The sequence below is a fragment of the Acomys russatus genome, chromosome 18 (assembly GCF_903995435.1).
Source record: "Acomys russatus chromosome 18, mAcoRus1.1, whole genome shotgun sequence".
In the NCBI taxonomy this organism is placed as follows: Eukaryota; Metazoa; Chordata; class Mammalia; order Rodentia; family Muridae; genus Acomys; species Acomys russatus.
In genome coordinates this window covers 40531106-40548499 of record NC_067154.1, presented here as the reverse complement: position 1 = coordinate 40548499, position 17394 = coordinate 40531106, and the positions used below count along the sequence as shown (strand labels likewise).

The 17394-nt window shown below is 41.4% G+C and overlaps 1 long non-coding RNA gene across 1 annotated transcript in view; it reads right to left on the bottom strand.

Annotated features, from left to right (window-relative positions):
* Positions 1-1332: 1332 nt before the first annotated feature.
* LOC127202394 (uncharacterized) overlaps positions 1333-17394 on the bottom strand; it is a 32880-nt gene continuing 16818 nt past the window's right edge. The window contains exons 3-4 of the long non-coding RNA XR_007832293.1: positions 8332-8523; positions 1333-1507 (exon numbers count right to left, since the gene is read on the bottom strand). This is a non-coding gene — a long non-coding RNA (uncharacterized LOC127202394). The remainder of the gene's footprint in view (positions 1508-8331; positions 8524-17394) is intronic.

Here is a 17394-nt window from a genome sequence, read left to right as displayed (position 1 = left end):
AGTCATAAGACACCTCTTATGAAGAAGGTAATAATTTATAGAAGCTTCTAAAAGCAACTTGGATATGAAAAGAGCTACTTGTTTTCAAACTCAGCCAAGTCTTTTCATTAATTAGAAGAGTTGCCTTCATAATGTGTTCAACACACTCTATTTTCCTTAGCTAATAAGAAAAAAACAAGTGTCACACTCTAAAATAGCGATGAAGTTCATGAAATTTAGAAAAGGTAATCTTCCTACAAATTAGGCAAGCTATGTTTTAGGATGCTGTTCTATCTGGACGTTTCTGTTCCTGTGGTCAAGAGTGGACAGAAGCTCTCTCTGTCATCCTCTTTGTGTGTTTCAGTCTCCAGCATACTATAGGCATGTCAGGGCAAGGGGGCACCACTCCAGGGGTCCAACCCTAACTGAATCACAACTAATCCCAGAACCTCTCTAGGAGTCAGGGAAAGCCCTGGGTAAAGGCCCAGAGATCCCCCAAATGACCATCAACCAACTCCTCCTGATAGCTTAGGCCAAACAATGTCCCACACCGACAAGAACTCAGTGACCTTGATGATGCTTCTGCCTCTGTTAAAGCTGATGTGGCTAACAGGGGGAGTGAGTATTCTTGTGTGATAAGCAGGATTCACATGAGCCTTAGCAGATGGTCTGATGCCTTTGTCTCCAAGAAAACCATAAAATACTAAGGAAATATCTGTTCTTATTCTAGACATTTCTTTTTCTTTTCTGTTTTTCCTTTTTTTTTTTCTTACTTTCTTTCTTTCTTTCTTTTTTTTAAGGTACAAGGAAGAGTTCCAATATTAGAGACAAAAATAGACAATGAAAACAATTCTCAACATGAAGGATGAAAACAATTAGCAGTGTGACACACACCTGTCATTCCAAGACTGGGAGGCAGAAGCATCCTGTCTTAAAAACAAAATAAAGGGCTGTAGGTAAGAGCACTTGCTCTGTAGACATGAAAATCTGAGTTTGAACCCAGCACCGATGTAAAACACCAGACATGACTGCATGTGCCTGTAACTCCAGCACTGGGTCAGATAGAAACAGGAATCTCACTGGAGCTTGGTGACTGCTGATGACCAACCTAGTTCTAGGCTGAGTGAGAAACTGTCCCAAGCGCATAAGGCAAGAAAGGGTAGTGCTGGGTGTCTGATATGTCCCTGTAGTCTATTGACAGACACAGGTATACCCACTAACACAAACATGTATGATTCCACCTTTTACACATACAACACACACACACACACACACACACACACACACACACACACATGCCTTACAGCCACACAAAAAAGTTTAACTGATAACTTTTGAGTAAGCAAACAGTCTTGATTTAACAAAGTATTTTTCAAAAATAGGACTTGAAGTAATAAAAAGATGAAAATAATAGAATGAAAATTAGCACAACTTGCCCATTAGGTTTTTATCTTGTTTCTGAAATTGTTCTATTTATTAAAATAATGTGTATGTTTCCAGTATCTGTAAAATTATTCCAGGGAGGAGCCTACAGGAAGAAGGAAACAGTGAAAAGCATACATACATATCTGTAGGACAGTGAAACTTTTATATATGATTTTAACAGTAAGCATAGGACAAACCTTTGTCAAACCCCACAGAAGCAGGCAACTTGGCGAGACATGATGTAAACACCAGACTCTAGTTAATAAGCTACCATTGTGCAACTGTACCAAACTATAAAACAATGTGAATTTAATGGGAGGAATTGTTGGACATGCTTATTTTTTATACTAAATAAAAAATGAGTTAATTAAAAATAAAATCATTATCTAGTCAAAAAAAAGGAAGAAATTTTTTCATGCTACTTACACACACATCCAATTTATGTGAAAGGAAGCTAAGGAGAGGATGTATTTTTAAAAGAAAATATACGTACTTCCCTTTACCACAGAAACAAAGTTAAAAATCAGGCCTGATTGTAACTACTTCTTTGCATACTAAAAAGCAAAAATCTCTTTGGTTTAGGCTAAACCACAAAAGAAATTATTGTTTTAAAGAAATATCAGAGATGGTCACCATTAAATTTCTATCTCTATGCCTCAACCCCAAGTACAGTGTAAAATATTTTCTGTCATACAAGACATCTATATTTTGGCCATTTATATAGTTATGAGGTTAGCTGGCATTTGGTAAGAGCCAATACCAGCTACAAACTAGAAATTGTGTCCACACGTTGACTGTGAGAGTCACAAACCTGAAAAGCTTGGACTGACTGTGTTCATTTGGAAAGAGTCACTTTCAAGGTCTTTTTCTAGGTGGAACTGGGTTGGGAGCTTGTGGCGTGACATTGCTGAGTCTCTCAAGTGTGATTAAGCCGCCAAAAAAATGAAACCATATCCTAAACAAAACTGACATCATGTCCAAAGATGACTTCCTTTTCCTCTGATAGTAGGGTCTGTTACCTCCTACCCTGACACTTCTTCCTGTGCCTCAGGCATATCTGCTCCATGCCCCATCTCTTGGCCGTGATTTGGACATCAAGTACCATTCATGCTGGTCTCTACACTCTACCCTTGACTTTTTTTTTTTTTTTTTTTTTTTTTCAGTTCCATCAATGATACCAGGGACCTACCCATTTTTTTTTTCTCATAAATAAAATTAAATGTTGTTTAATATAACCTCCAAAAGAACACATTTTGGAAAACGTTGTATAAACTGTCCATTTCATTTAGTCCTTATGCCCATTGACAACTAAGTTTCACAGTCCCTGTTCTCATTGTATAAAGCGGGTAAAACAGTGAATCAGAGTCAGGAACTGAGCTGATTAATCCTGCTAGGCTGCTGTGTCTAAAAAGCTTGCTCTATGTTGCTCTATAATGGTTTCCCACCGATACCCCACTTACCCTTGGTGTGACCTGCACTGAATCCAGTCATTGTTTATTCACTCCCTTTGTTCTTATCCTCACTCCCTCACTCCTTCAACAACAGAGTCAGCAAATAAATGTTGGACTTAATAATGTAAACTAGATTCCTAGCAAGGCTCTGAGATGATGCAAATAATAAAATGAGATGTGGTCCCTGGTCTCATGAGATTCACAGCTTATCCAGAAAAGCTACCAAATGCCAATTACAGGAATGACTGCCTGATTAAAACTGCCTAAGTATTACAAAGGAAAGCATAAGTGTTTGAGAAGGGATGAAATCACCTGATAATGCCACAATGCAAGGTGACCAACAGAAGTTCAAGTCTCTTATCTATCTATCTATCTATCTATCTATCTATCTATCTATCTATCTACGTATTTTAAGTGGGTGTAGTCTCTCGTCAGACAGCTGAAACCTGCCAGTCTTACATGTTGCCTCATGAGGACAATACTCCCTATTCTTTTTTGAAGATGCAGTAAGCTAAGCTAGGAAATTCATTGTAGTACTGATCTGCTACAAGCCAAGCATATCTGGTTACCTTCTGAAGACCTTCTGCTCGTGTCAAAGAAGACACCAAGCCCCCCAGCATCTGCACACCTTTGGCCCTTGCTGAGGAATTGTGAGGTGCCGTGATGTAGGAAAGCCCATGGACCAGTATTTCATGCCTCAGTCAGCTGCCTCCTTTATCTTTATTAGGGTCATTCCCCACTGTGATCTCTGTCTATGTTGCCAACACAAAGATGTGACATTATGGTACATTCCAGACTTTCCAACTAGCCCATACCTAGAAGAAAGTCCCAGAGGAAAATCACAGTGACTCACCTTAGTAGTGGTGACCTGAGGCTACTACCTTTTGCAAGAATTTCATGGAAGATCTTCAAAGTTATCTCTTGGCCTTGGGCCACCTAATGAGATAGTCTCCATTGAAGCCATAAAAGACAGATGTAACCAGAACGATATTGATCAACCAGCAAGCAAGGTGACCCCAGGCACACGTGGGAGGTAGCAGCAGTTTAATTCTAGTGTCCCTCCTTGGAGGCTCCATAATTATACCCATTTCACAGGAGTTACCTATGGGATACCTCTAAGTCGGTACTGTAACATTTCTGTAGTCACAACAATATCCTTGCTTCCTAATCAAAACTCACGTAGCCTTTGTAACCATCGGTCTAAAATGTATAACCATAGTCAAGTTAGATGTCACATCAACTAAAAAGTTCTGCAGTTCAAGTGTATTCAATGACTGGCACAGATGGATGCAGATATTCTCATATAAAATGCCCAGACTTATCTTCCAGTTTTTTTTCTGTACCTTGTTTGTCCTATGACTAACATGAAACACATGTTGACATACATGAATTGCCTTAGTTCCTATAATATGTTAATATAAATGGCTTGTAAAGGTTTAATCAAAGATTGTGACTCCCAACGGTGTGTTTCTCCCTCCAACTCCTCCCAAGGCAAGCAAGTCGGTGAGGTGTTTTATAAACATTTTTCCTTCGCCAACTCTCCATTTCCTTCCTGTACCCTTCCTCTTCACTCTCCTACTTTTCCCTCTATCCTTCGTTTGCACTAAAACATGCCTTTGTTGCTAGAACCTCCACCTCTTCTGTAGGTTACACAAACACGTCTCATACATATCAAAAATGTACATATTCTGTTAGTTTGACTGGAAGGAAGTTCTGATATACGTTGTTCACCGGGTTTTTATATTTTCTTTAATTAGGAAATAATTCAAGCACACATAAGCAATATGGAATAATATCTCCAGCATTCACTTGCCAATAGCTCAGACTTACCATGTGCTACCATGTCTTTCCATTTTCCACAAACCTCTTTTAAAGAGGAGACCTTTACAGACCCTGTTAAACACCCTACTTTTATCCTATCTTCTTCCCTAGGGAGAAAGAATTTCTCCCATTCACATTCTTTGGACGGCTTTAGTTTTGCTCTTAAGATTGTGTACATGTGTGTTTGATGGTGGGGCATATGCATGTGAGTGCAGGTGACCAAGGATGCTAGAACCACCTGATTCCCTGGCGTCAGGGAGTCATGGAGTAAGAGATAGTTGTGCTGGGTACTGAACTCTGATCCTCTCCTGAGCAGTACACAGTCATAACTGCTTGGTATACCCTTCAGCCCCTGTATCTTTCACTTCTATCTCATATGTACTTACTCATAAACATAAATTAAAATTTGATGACATCAAGTGCTGCGTGTTTTATTTTATCTATGCTTCTACCCAACTCTCTAATTTCTGGCACCAACTCTGTAGAGAACACGTAGAACCAGTTAGTTCATGTATGCCCTTATTTCCATTATGTGAACACACCATAATTTACTGACTCATTTAGGATTAGGCAAACTTGAGTAGACAATCATACATTTATGCACTTCCAATTGTGTACTCTTACAAACAGTACTCCCAAGAAATATCCTCTCAAATACTTCCTTGCACATCAGAGTTTCCCTCAAGGATGACTGCCTATGCATACACTGGGTTGGCTAAAAAGTTTAAGGGAAATTTACAAGTCCTATAAATGACTAAGAGTTAATATACACAACGTGTAAGCTATTCCTAAGCATGTAAGAGAGAAGCAGGTGATCCAATAAAATTTATAAAGATTGTAGTCATCTGAATAAAGGTAAATGTCAAAGGGCTGTTAAATATTAAAGTTTTGTTCAGCCCAGTAGTCATCTAAAGGAATTGAAATGATAACAAGCAAGTCCCTAAAGCAGACCAGTGTATCATACATATCAATGTGGCCAAACTTAAAAATCCCAAGGGCACAGGTTGTAGGGCAAGGGTTATGGAACTCTTCTACGGAAGGATGACGAAGTGACTTTTCCTGAACCTTGGTAACCTCACACATTAAATAAAGGTGATCTGTGAGAATCCTTCAAGTCTCTATATTTCCATGATCTCTTCCTATTTGACCAGACATGGTTTTGCCAGAACTACGTGTTGAGATATGGAAAGAAAAAAAGACGGATTATTTATCTCATTTACTGAATCAGGCTCTCCTAGGATGGGTATAACCTCTTTTGATGTCCGTGTGTGCGTGTTTCTTTCTCCTCAAATATTTATATATGACGAAGTAACTATCAAGTCACTGTCATCGAAGAATTTATGACTTATGGGAGAATGCTAATAAATACTCCTGAAGAGACAATCACTTCCACAGAAGTAAATGCTGCAGTATGGAAATGTAAGTGGGGGGGGGGAGGGTTGTAAGGCATGGTCACTGGCTTGACAAACAAAGGCTTCCTAAAGAAGCAGCCCCATCTAAAGGAGACTTGGGGGCACCTGCCAGGTATAAATATTAGCAATGATAAGCAGGTGAAAGCAACAAGGAGAGTTTGAAAGACCTAAAAGATGCTCAGCAGCTGAAACAGAAATGGAGAGAAGAAGAAACAGAGGGTAGAAGTAAAGAATCCAAGAACATACAGGCTTTGTAAGCAATCCTCAAGAGTTTAGATGTTATCCTGAGAACAAGGAGAAACCATAAATGGCTTGGAGGAGAATGGAGAGTTGAATCACAGCCCAGAACATTCACTCTCCAAGACTGAAAGCATCAGGCAGGAGATTGAGCTGACTTGTGTGCCCGGCATCCAAAGCAGGTGCAGTGAAAGCAGCAGATCCAGAGACATGGGAGAGAGACACGATAGCCCTGCTTTGACTAGATGCCTAAGGGAAAAGTCGAAATCAGGCATGCTTGTAGCTATACGGCTTAAACAATGTGGTAAAATGATGCACCTCACACAGCTGGTCACAGGTCACCGAGCAGAGAGAAGTGTGAATCTCATGACTCTGCTGTGCAGCTTGAGTGCGAGGTACCTGAGAGGCGGATGAGCGCAGATGCAGTTGGATAAAGGACACTGAAACCCCAAGAGCAATATTGCCTCAAGATTTCGACTTGAGAATAACCACGGTAGAGCAGGGAGTTGAAACTGCAGGAGTAAACAAGTTTATCTAGCTAGAACATCTAGAGTGAAACTGAAGGGAAGAGGAAACTGAGAAGTTATCAGAGCGGGAGGAGAAAACAGAGTGCAGTTGTATGCACTCACACACATGCACACACATGCACACCCGCATTGGGGGAGGGGCTACATGTATGTATAAGCATAAACGCAGTAAGCATGAAGTTTCTTCCCCTCAATACAGTTGCCTGTTTTTCTTTAAGTTTGATCTTAACACTGACAGCTTTTCAGGGAAGCCTCATGATGGCTTATGAAATTAGCTTCTCCTAGTATAGGATGGATATGTGGGTATATGATTATATGTGGGCACTGTGCTGGCCTCTGGAAAAAATCTGCCCATAATTTTGGCACTTATGAAACAGAAAGGTCACTTGTGGGTTCATCGTGCCTGTTCCTCACATCTGTAGCATCTTACCGCAGAGGGAGGCACCAACCAACCCACTGTGTACTACCAAGCAAAACCAGGCAAACGATGCCTTGTGAGAGTGGAAGAAAGCTGCCTTCTTAGCATCCTTGGAAACTCTGAAGATGCAGAATGCAACAGCACACATAGGGATTTAGCCAAACATAGGACCATCCCCCCAGTTGTAGAAGAAGAAAAAATAGTCAAGCAATTAGAAATTGTGTTGGGATCTGGCACAAGATCTGTCAGGTTCTATTGCCTTGTGCAGTGCACTCTTTCAAAGACTGTGTGACTGTGCACTGTTAGCGCTGAACTCCTCCAAAGAAAAGGGGGCCTGACAGAACTATTGCCTGCTTCCACCTCCTCCCTAACTCTCATGTACTCTCAAACTGGTAGTGTTTATACGCCAATAGTTTAATCATCTGCTTACTAACCAAGTCCATATGTCATTGCTCAATTAAAAATTAAGTATAAAAACAAAACAAAAATCTCCTGGTGTCCCATGTCACCTTGCAAGCACAGGTTGCACAGATTTCAGAAATGGTGACTAGGGACAACCCTCTAGTAAGGGCGACCTGGTGAGGTCAACAGAAAGAGAACAAGAGCAAAGCAAGTAGGGTTGGTGGTGAAAATAGAGTTCCCAGGGACAAGGGAATATATATATAGTCCTCTGTCTCTTGTGACTATTTCAGAGAGTAAGAGGAAAAGGGGACGAGAACAGCACGTATGTCAAAACATTAGCACTTGAAAGCTGTGCTTTAAAAGATTCAGAGGAAGAAACTTGCAAGCACTGTATGCAGAAAACTTCAGCCATGTTTTCAAATCACCCCGAGATGAGGTGCTGAAAGGTCCAGAGGCCGGGGATTTGTGCATAATCGGATCATTCACAAACACAGAAATGGCTGCCAGAGCAAAGTACAATGCTCACTTTTGAAATCACAGAAAAAGCTTTGTTTCCAGTAGGTTGGGCTGACTAACACCGAGTTTCAGCGGAGCATGGGTTTTGCTTTGGGTGTCATTATTTAGTTTGGCATCTACCGCCAAGGCAACCTTTTTCTTACTTCAGCTGTTGTTTTTCTTGTGCTGCTAACAACTCTGAAAGTCGAGGCAAGATCCTGATGCTGCGACTTCGAATGAGAGCTGGGCCCCTTGTTTGCCTTTGATTCTGATAAAGCCAGTGAGGGAGCATGGGGTCTGCATTACTTGCCAGGACTTGAAAAGCTGATAGTTGTCGGTCTTGTCTCTTCAGCAATCTGGAAAATCAAGTTTGGCTGGTTTGATCAAAGACCTTGGGAGTGAGTTGAGAACACTTGCATGCAATAACTATAGATACTGTATACATCTCGGCCAGCCAAAGGCCAAGAAGCTAATAGCTCTGGGAGAGAGAAAGGATTATGTATGTTGTGCTTGTGGAGTTAGCCATTTTAATATGACAGCTAAAGTTTGCACTGATTAGACAGTCAGACAAACAGATTACTTCAGATCTTAGAGACTTAAACCATGACAATGATTAAAAACAACAAAAACAAAAAAACATGCTTCTATCTGTCTGCCCACTGGAATCCAGCGTGGAGCCAATGAATAAACACCACTCTTCTATTGATGGTTAGCACAGAGAGGGAATAGTTTTAGAAAGTCATAGAGTAATGTTGCTTCTCTCTCTCTCTTTTTTTTTTCCTGGCATCTTTTTTTCATCCAAAATGTCTTGCTACAACACCTGTACAGACAAGATGATTTTCGTTGAGATTGATGTGGTAGGCCTGGCACACATTCTTTCTCAGACGTCCTCCTTTTGGGCAAGTCAGTCATGCAAGAAAAACTAGACTCTTTTGCCAAGACGAGATTCTCTTGGTCAGAACACTGTTCGTTTCAACATGAGGAATTAGAAAAACCAAACCTGAGAAAGATCGATCAGGTCATTTGTATTTGATCTTATGAAATAACCATCTAACTGGGTCTCACAAGCTAATTTGAAGTCCTGTGACTTTATTGTTTTTTTTTTTTTTTTTTAATTGATCTTGCTCAAAAGGCAGATGACTTTTATCTTGGAGTGGGGCAGTTAACCCAGTTGATAAACTGCTTGATATGCAAGCCTGAGGACCTGAGTTCAGATTCTTAGCATCCAGGTTAAAAACAAAACAAAACAAAAAAATGCTTATGGCAGCACCTGTCATCCCAGCAATAGGGAGGCAGAGAGAGGATGAGTTCCAGGTTCAGAGAGAGACTGCCTCAGAACAAGGTACAGCTGTAGAGGAAGACGAGAGACGACGGCGACTTCCGGCCTCCACGCGCATGCGTATCCACTTGCCCACGCATTAGCTTAGATGCGTGCATACAGCGCACAGAGAGAACCCAGTCTTCCTTAACACAGCTGCCCGCTGTGTTTTAGAACACAATATTAAATCACACCCTAGAAGGTGAACCATTTCTTGCCTGAATGTGTAAAAAAAAATATTGTGTCTAACTGCAAGGAAGATTGTGAAGTCTTAAAATGGACACTCGTTTGAATGACTACTTAAAACCCCTGTGAAACAAATTATAAGAGGAACTTTACACACAAACACACATACACACACACACACACACACACACACACACACACACACACATACACACATGAGACAGAAAGGGGGAGGGGGCGTCACAGTGACCTGGCATTAAGTTAAATTACAGGTACTGTGGCGACATCTGTAAATGAAGCTGCCAGTACATGTCACCGAATGCTGTGTGTGGTGCCCGATAACGGGCAACACGTTATTCAAGTTTTGTACTAATTAAAAACTACGTCGTTGCTAAGAATCAGTGTATTAAAAACATACGTTCTTATTAAGTACGCTCCTGAGAGAGTTAGAAAGAGGAGAGGCGGCTTCGGGTTTCAGGGGACTATTATTAGGTTCTCTAAGGATTTTCTTAATCACTTGCGTTTTTTAAGGGACGCTTAGAGTAAACAAGGTCAGGTTGTGTTCTCAAAGGCCGTCGTGGGTCTTTCTTCTTTCCGTGTTGGTTTTTTCTCCCCACTCTACCAAATGTCACTTCTCGGAATCGGGACCTGAACCAAAGTTAAACATCATAAAGAAATTGGCTCAATATAAACGAACTTTTATGGACTGAAAAGCTTTTTTTTTTTTTTTTTTTTTTTTTTTTTACAGTGTAATCTACATTTTTGTAAGGCCTTGTGGAAAATCCCCGATGATTGAATGGCACTTAAAGACTTAAGGTCATGCATTTGCCACCAAGCTTCAAAACTCCTAGGGGACAAAGGGGAAGGAAAGTGCGCGTTTCCCCCCCTTGCTGTCCCTAGAACAAAAGATTGCTTTTAGGGACCTTGTGATCCTGGGCCTCACTTACTGTTTTGGCTTCTCTGTTCATACCACCCAGTAACGAACAGTGACAGACCCCACGAGCCGGCTCTCTCAGACTCTGTCCTTGCCATTACATCCAATGTCTTGCCACGTCTCCAGTTTTCTAAATCCTCACTGAGTTTTGCCCCATGACCCAGATTTTTCTTTCCTTTTTCTTAAGATTTCTTTTCTTAATGTGTCTGTAGAGGACGAGTACATACAGGGATGCAGTTTTCAGAGGGTTCCAGAAGAGGGCGTCAGAGTTCGCAAAGTTGGGGTTTCAGGCAGTCTTGAGCCCGCTGTGTAGGGTCCTGGCAAGCAACTCAAGGCCCCCTGCAAGAAATGGAAGTGCTCTTTGCTAAAACGCCATCTCTCAAGCCCAGGTTTTTCTTTTAGCACATCATGTTTACTCCTTTGGTTTTGGTTGGTTAGTTGGTTGATTTTCTGTTGGTGGTGGTGTTGTTGGTGGTGGTGGTGGTTTGGTTTGGTTTGTTTGGGTTTTTGTTTTTGTTTGTTTTGTTTTGTTTTTGTTTCGGGGGTGGGGCGGGGAACTGTAGCCTCAGTTGTCCTGGACAAGCTAGCTTTGTAGACCAGGCTGTCCTCAAACTCAACAGCGATCCACCTGCCTCTGCCTCCCTGAGTACTGGGCATGCGCCACTCTGCCCGGCTTTATTTTCATTTCTCGAGCCTCATTTTTCTGAACAGTATCTTTATCGAACATTCTGAGGCCATTTTCCTTCCCTCGGCCTGAAATAGCTGAGACACAAAAAGGCCCTTGTCAGTGTCCCAACAGTGTATGGTCCTGACCCTCAACCTCAGAGCAATGCCTTCCCTGTTTCTAGCGCAAGAATTATGGGACCGAAAGAGCACTCGGTGCCAAGCTTTGTCGTTAGCATCTCGGTGACTTTTTCTGAGTGACTGAAAGTTATAGTTGACTTGCTACAATTTCAAGTTAGGACGTTGGAAAATTCTTGTTCATGTGCAGAGGGTGGGGATTTGAGAGCCCTAGGTGAGATCTGTTTTTCTGACCCTCTCTTCTTACTAATTCTGTCCTACACTGCATTGTCTTGGAGTTGGGGGGGGGGGGCGCTGCCTAACCACCCACCCCACCCTCCCTTCCTTAGCCAGAGGATCGCAACGCTTTCCACCCATCTTCTGTTCTGCAGAACCCAAATTGAAAAAAAAAAAAAAAAAGTCAATCGAACTTCAACTGTCACACTCGAGACAGCAAATGACAGTAGCACCGTTCTAACTTCTTTTTTCCTTTAGCAGAAAAAAAAAAAAATCCTTTTTAAATAGCTTGCTTAGTATAAGTGGCAGCAAATATCTCTCTGCTTTCTCTTAAGATTATAACTAAGTCCTGGGGCTTGACAGTTTTGTTGTTGTCTTTTCAGGGACCAACTGTCGTTTTCTGCTTCATTGTTTACAGATTAATGGATGGCCTATGCTAAGCTACACTAACTGACTCTTCTAACTGGATTTCTTCCCTCATGGATTGGCTTTCAGTTGGAAGCCATTTGTTCATTTTTACATAAGCAACCTCCCTCTATGAACATCTCTAGCCAGGACAACTTTTCACCTAGCACACGTACCAGTTAAACATGTGATTTTCTGACATACTAGGCATGATGGCCCTGGGGGTTGTTTTCAATCTTTCATGCCATATAGATTCATTTCTAATCATCCTGTACTAAGATTCCAAGCTGGCTGCGAATGTACTTCCTGATAGAGGCATGTCCACGTAGCGTGTGGGGGCTCTAGGCTAAATCCCTAGAACTGATGAAAAACTGCCATTGGGTCGGATGGTAAAGTGGTCGCCTTAAAAGCACTATGACCTCAGTTCAATCTTCAGAACCCAAGTTAACAAAATCCTGGGGGTAGAAACATGTGTTTGTGATCTCACCACATGAAGATAGGCAAGTCCATGGGCTCAGCTACCAGCCTGCTTGGCAATAATTAGCCAGTCTCGGGTCCTCTGGCCTCCAGACACACATGTACCACATATGTCAGTGTACACCCAGGCACATATGTGTATGTGCATGTGTATACACACAAACGCATACATGCACATGTACACACACACACACAGAGTATGCTTTACTAAAGTATTGCAATGAGATGTATTCCACCATCTTGTGACTCTACTTAGCCCCTTGTTTGTTCTCTGCCTATGTAAGCTCTACTCATCGCACACTCTGTGAAGCCTTCGTGATTCCTGTCTCAGGCAGACCTGTGCTGGGCTTAAATATCCTTATCCCTCCTCCCCCGTCAGTTCATGGGAACAATATTATTGCTGTGATCTTATGTACTATGGAAAAATTTAATCCATTCAAAATGCTATGACTGATAACTACTTCCAAGAATCAAGTTCTCCATTGCTCAGTAGACTGATTTGAACTGAGTAAGTGGTTACTGAATGAAAAAAAAAAAAAAAAAACTTTTATCTACATAATTATAGCTAAGCTGATACAGGTGGGTACTCTGCAATTCCTACTGTTTCCAAGTCTCAACTTGCTGTTGAATCATTGGTAGCTTTCCTGACAGACTCTTTTATATTACTAGGATTTAATAGTGGAAGAATACAGTCTAGCTACTTCCCTTACTGTCAACGTCATCCCTCACCTTGGTAGTATATTCTACATTGTTCTTCCTTTGCATGTAGAATAATTTCAGCTTTAGGATGAGAAGTTTCCTTTTGCCTCTTGTTGCTTTTAAGTTAAAAAAAAAATCATGGTCTTGTTCTCACACAAGGTAGAAAAAATTGTATTGTAAACGAGTGCATCCACCGTACATTACATTAATTGCCTCACCTAAAATAAAATTCTCATGATCTCTAACTATACACTGAGAAGTACAATACTAATGACTCTATGTACATAAATTTTGAATGGCTTAAACTTTTCTGCAATGCCTAAGAGCATGCCAATTGTAGTGTTGCTGTGAAGACATAGCTGATAGAAAATAAATGAAATAAATATTAAGGAAATTTTACTTATCTTGGCTTATTTCCTCAATGGAAGTGGAAGAAACTGGGCTTTCTCATTTATGTTTGTTGTTGTTGTTGTTGTTGTTTTGTTTTGTTTTGTTTTTAATAAATTGGTGACACTCGAACCAATGGGCCAGTTTCCATCACTAACTCTCTGCATCAGCTCTGGTCTAAATTCCTTGTTGTTCCCAACTCACTTACATAACGCATGATTCTCACAATTAATCCCAACTTCCCTTACATCAGCCCTGTGCCAGCGAGATGCTGATATTCATCTTTACAGGTGATTGTACTGGAGTTGTTTTTTTTTTTTTTTTAAGATGCAATGCAAAACGCATACATGACTAATTCCAAACAGAAATGAAACTTAGAAATTAATAAGCAAGTCTTCCTAAACTGCATTCTGATTAAAATATGGACTTTAGATTGGAAATACTCTCTCTGTTTCAAAAACTTTAAGAGCCTTCATTGAATTATGGTCCACCAAAAAACCTCATTGATTTTCATCTTTTTTTTTTTTTTCTTTTTTTTTTTCTGAAACAAGAGCTTGCTATATATAGCTCAGGCTGGCTTCAGACTTAAGAAGATCCTTTTGCCTTGGCCTCTCAAGAGCCAAGAGTATAGGGGTTGCCATCACATCCAGCATAGTTGACAGGATCCATGATCTAATTTGTTTTTAGATATTTGGTTGTTTGGTTTGTTTTCTTGGTTACTGATATAAGTAAGATTCTCATTAGAAGAAATATTTTGGGATGCTGGTGAGGCAGCTTGGTGGGTAAAGTGCTTGGCTGCCATACAAGTCTGAGTTCAGTGCACAGAACTAATAATGGTAAAAGGACAGAACTGACTCCACAAAGCTGTCCTCTGACCACCATATTTGTGTCGTGGTAACAAGTTGAAATTCTCTGTCTGTCTGTCTGTCTGTCTGTCTGTCCTGTTTGTTGAAGCAGGGTTTCACTGTGTGGCCATGGAAACTCAGAGATCTGCTTGCTTCACATCCCAAGTGCTGAGATTAAAAGTGTGTGCCACAATCATCTGGCTAGGAGTAAAAGTTATTTAAACCGTCTTCTATTGAACACAGGAAAATGTTTCTGTTTTCTGGAGCAATCTATCAAATTTGAAAAGCTCATGGGTTTTGATAATAGGCAAGGTCTCTCATGTCTTAGAAAATGGTTGCTTCAGTCACACTTAATACCCATAATACCTTCCAGTACATCAAGAGCAACTTTTAACAGAAATCTCAAAATGGTGTCTGCTGTTATTATTTTATTGGTGTCACTGCTAGTACATCAGTGTGGGGTTTCATAGCTCTGAATGAGAACAGGTTTGACCTTTGAGGCACTAGGATGCTGTGACCTATTCTACTCATAGCAATATTTATTAACAGAAGCATAAGACAGGCAAAGTCCTTGACCTCTGAGAAATGATTATAATCATATAAAATTAGGATCATTAGCTGAGTTACAGAAAAGGCATTTGCCCATTAGAATGCAAAAATGCACCCACCCACAAAAACTTCCATCCAAAATTTACCCTGCCTACAAGATGTGTTGGGATAAAGAAAGAGTAGAGATTGATAGAATGTCCAACTAATGCCCGGACACACTGTGCTACAGAGCCAACCTCTGACACTATTAACAACACTCTGCTATGTTTACAGATGGGAGCCTAGCATAGCTATCCCCTGAGAGACTCCACCCCAAAATGGATCAAAACAGATGCTGAGACTCACAGCCAAACATTGGGTGAAGCACAGAGAGCCTTCTGGAAGAGTGGGAGGAAGGATAGAGGGACCTAGAGGGAGGAGTTCCACAAGAAAACCAACATAGTCAGCTAACCTGCACCCAGGTGGGCTTGTGGAGACAGAAACACAAACCAAGGACCATGTGTGGACTGGACCTAGGCCCCCTACACATATGTACCAGATGGGCAGCTTGGTCTTCATGTGGGTTCCCTAGTAAGGGGACCAGGGGCTGTCTTTGACAAGGACTAGCTTGCATGCTTTTTGATTACTTCCCTCTGTCAGGGCTGCCCTCCCAGGCCACAGTGGTAGAAAATGCTCAGTTCTGATTCTGCTTGACCTGCTGGGATGGTTAGGGGGCTCCCCTTTTCTGAGGGGTAAGGAGGGATAGATGGAGGGAAGATAGAGGGAGGGTGGGATTGGGAGGAGAAGAGGGAGGGGAGCTACGATTGGGATGTAAAGTGAATAAATACATTAACTTTAAAAAAAAGAATGCAAACTTTTTTATATTGCTCCTTTGTGTTGTACAAACAAACAAAAGGACAACTGGGTAACAGTGGAAAGAACCTCCTGAGGGGCAGTAATGAGAGCACAAATTGAATGTGGGGAATATGAACAGAGCCTGAGAATAGCAGCCTGAGTTGGGGGTTGGGGAGGGGGAGAATGAAGCTGTCTTTGCACATGGTAAAACTAAGTCTGCATCCAATCTCTGTGCTCACCTCTGAGCTTGATGCCAGGGTTTGTTGTAAGAGCCTGGGCACAGAATTTGAAAAAGGAGAGCCTTCCATTGAAGAGATTAACCTTTGTAAACTATAGACTACATTGGAAATGCAAGGTGAAGCCAGGTAAATGTCTGTGATCCCAACACTGGGGAGACAGGAGCAGGAGGATTAGGAGTTCAAGAGTACCTTTGGCTACATAGAGACTTTGAGACCAGCCTACAAATGCAAATTGTTACAATTTTATTAGCAATATTATTAGAAATCATATGAAAGCTTTCTCCTGTTTAAAACATTGCAGGGAATTCTCCTTGCATTTATAAATAAATGAAATCTAAACTTTTCATGATCTATTCACAGTTTCCAGATCTGTCTTCTGTCTAGCTCCAGGTGCATCTGAAGAAGAGATAAACCTATTTTTGTTATGATCCCAAGTGTGGGATGGGGAATGGCCTTGTGAGAGAACAGGTGATGTTAATCCGCTAGAAGACAAGCCACCTCATGTGGGAGCTTGATTGTTGCCAGCTGAAAAGATCCATGAGGAGGAGGAGATATATAAATGAACTCAAAACTGGAGGTGGGGCTTTGGAGACTTGGGATAGTTTTGGCTGTTCATCGCCCCACTTCGAGACGCTCCTAGAGAGAACCACTCAAGGAAAGGCTTCAGGACTCCGGGCTCCAGCTGAGGTTCCGGGTTCTGGTTACTCCAGGTTCCAGCAGAAGAAATCCTGCTGACTATGCCAGGAGAATCGTTCCTCAGAACTGATATCCTTATGGTTTTGTTATTGTATTCTTTAGTCCTCTTCTCCTATTGTTTCGGTTAGTTGGGTTATACGTGATGTACGCTCGGTTAATAAGTTCATAATAAAATATATTTGTTAAGAAAATTGAGCCTACATGCATCTGTTGCTCTGGTCCTGGCGAGCACTGGCCTTGCTCCACACATACCTGCAGTCCTACATCTGCTAGGACCACTCCATCATTCCATCACTTCTCTGCCTCACCTTCACCCTCTTCTCTCTTCTCCTCTCTATCTCATTGAAAAGGTTTTTGAATTTCATCTTGAACGTGTCAAAAGGGACTCACTCACCTCACCCTCTCCCCTTTCACAACAGGACCCCACTGTTCCCCAGTCAGAGCATATGGGGTTTCCCTGCCAGCATCTGCCCTCATCTGAAATTATGTTTCTTATTGATTTGTCTCTAGCTCACGGATTGACTCCGGCATCAGTATTTCTCTCAATATCACTCTCATCCCATGGAGCAACAGAACAAGAGCATCTTGACCCTATGTATGGATCTCCAGCAGCTGTTGCCCTTACTGCAAAGGGCTTTGAG